Below are 2,442 nucleotides of genomic sequence, written 5' to 3'. Positions count from 1 at the left end.
CAATTTGTCCCCCAATTTTCATCAGCAGCCACTAGTCCTAAAATGGGGAAAGAGAAAATATGGAAGAATTCTGGGTCCATTCTGTGTCTCTAGAAAAATCACAGGACAGGGACCAGCAGTTAGCGTGATGGCTATTTTGCTGGACTCCCATGTAGTCAACCATGGTTCGAGCCCCAGATCCAGTGGCTTAAACTCACGCCGGGCACATGTGTGTGTGTGCCCAAGATCCCGAAGGGAGAATGGAGGAGAAGGGATTGCAGCGTGGCCATCCTCCCAGGGGGGTGATTTCTCGCTTTCTGTCTCTGTCTGTCTCTGTCTGGTGAGCGCACGCGCCCTATAGCAAAAACTTCTCCAAAAAAAGAATCACAGGACAAGGATCAGTCAGGCCTTGACATTGGACTTTAGCTCTTTCCTCTGGTCAGCCTTGTTCACCACAGGACCAAATGTAGCTTATCAAGAATAATACTGGTGTGTGTGTGTGGGCCCAGCCAGTGGCATGGTGGTTAAAGTATTGGACTTCCCACATGGCTGACTGCAGCTTAAGTCTGATACCTGGCAGCTTGGTTTCTCACTTTCCTTCTTTCTCTCTCTGGTGAGCATATGTGACCTGTAGCAGATCAAAAAAATAATAATATTAATACTGATCAATAAAATTAAATAAATGAATAATTTAAAAAAGAAGAATGCTGGGGACCAGCCAGTGGCCCAGTGGTTAAGACTCTGAACTCCCACATGGCCAACGAGTGTTTGAGTCCTGCACTTGGCGGCTTGCTTTCTCATCACCCCGCCACACCCCACACCCTACCGCGGAAGAGGAGAACACATATGCCCTATAGCAAATTTTAATAATAATAGAGGTCAGTAGGTAGCTTAATGGTTAAGGTACTATACTACCATGTGACTAAGGTTGGAGTCCTGGACCCAGTGACTGGAAACACACGCCAAGTGCCAAAGTCCCCAGAGGAAAATGGAGAAGGGATTATGGCATGGCCACCCCCCATTAGGGGTGATTTCTCACCTTCTGTCTCTCTGTCCCTCTGGCAAGCACACATACCCTATAGCAAAAATCTCTAAAATAATCATAACAGTCACTAAAATAATTATTTTTTAAAAAGAAAAAGAGAATAAGGCTGGTGGGGGCCAGCATGTGGCATGGATGGTGGTTGGGGCACTGAACTCACGTGGCCAAAAGAGGTTTGAGTCCTGGACCTGGCAGCTTGAAAATTACATCAGGTGTGTGTGCATGCATGCCCAAACTTCCAGGAGAATAGGGGAGGAGGGATTATAGCATGGCCATCCCTCCCGGGCAGTGATTTCTCACTTCTCCTCTCACTGTTTCTCTTTTTGTCTCCAGCAAGCACACGTTTCCTCTGGCATAAAAAATAATAATAATAAATAAAAAAAAAACAAGGCTCTGTGTTACTCCTTAGATTTGACTGCCCCCTTTTACCACCTGAAGCTCTCAAGATCACAAAAATGGTAAGATTTCATTTATATTCAGGCTGGGAGGAGGTAGCAAAAGAGCTACTTCCAGGAACATAAAGGATGAAGTCCTTCAGATTATACCTATAAAGAAGAAAACAGGGTGCCAGCAGGCGGTGTAGTGATTAAAGTGCTGGACTCCCTTGTGGTCAACTGCACTTTGAGTTCTGTACCTAGTGACTTGCTTTCCAATCCCCCCTCTCTCTCTGTGTCCCTGGTTTGTGTACATGTCCTATAGCAAAAAAGAAAAAGAAAAAAAAATAGGGATCAGCAGATGGCGTAAAGGTTACGTAGCTGAACTCTCACGAAGTCAGCCGTGGTTAGAGTCTTGGACCTGGCGATTTAAAACTCATGCTGAGTGTGTGTGCTTGCGTGCCCAAAATCCGTGTGTGCCCCAAATCCTGAGACGAGAATGGAGGAGAAAGGATTGTTGTGTGGCCATTCCCCCCCAGGGGGTGATTACTCAGTACTGTCTGTCTCTCTCCATCTCTCTGGTGAGCACACTCACCTTATAGCAAAAATCTTTCTCTCAAAAATAATTAATCTAATTAATTAAATAAATAATCATTACTGATTAATTGGTTGATTGATTTTTAAATTTTATTTATTCATTTATTCACTCCAATTTGACCAGAGAGGGACAGAGTGAGAGAGAGAGAGGGGAAGTAAGAAGGTAAGCTGCCAGGTCCGGGACTTGAACCGTGGTCAGCCATGTGGGAGTTCAGTGCTCTTAACTAACATACCATCTGCCGGTCCCTTAAATAAATAATTATTTCTTAAAAATGGGACCAGCAGTTAGCATAATGGCTATGTCGCTGGACTCCCATGTAGCCGACTGCGGTTCAAGTTCCAGACCCGGTGACTTAAACTGACGCCGGGTGTGGTGTGTGTGCGTGCGTGCCCAAGATCCCAAGAGGAGAATGGAGGAGAAGGGATTGTGATGTGGCCATCCCCCCCGGG

The sequence above is a fragment of the Tupaia chinensis genome, unplaced genomic scaffold, assembly GCF_000334495.1.
Source record: "Tupaia chinensis unplaced genomic scaffold, TupChi_1.0 Scaffold000126_2, whole genome shotgun sequence".
NCBI classification, from domain to species: Eukaryota; Metazoa; Chordata; class Mammalia; order Scandentia; family Tupaiidae; genus Tupaia; species Tupaia belangeri.
The sequence above is the reverse complement of the archived record's forward strand: the minus strand, read 5'-3'. Positions refer to the sequence as shown.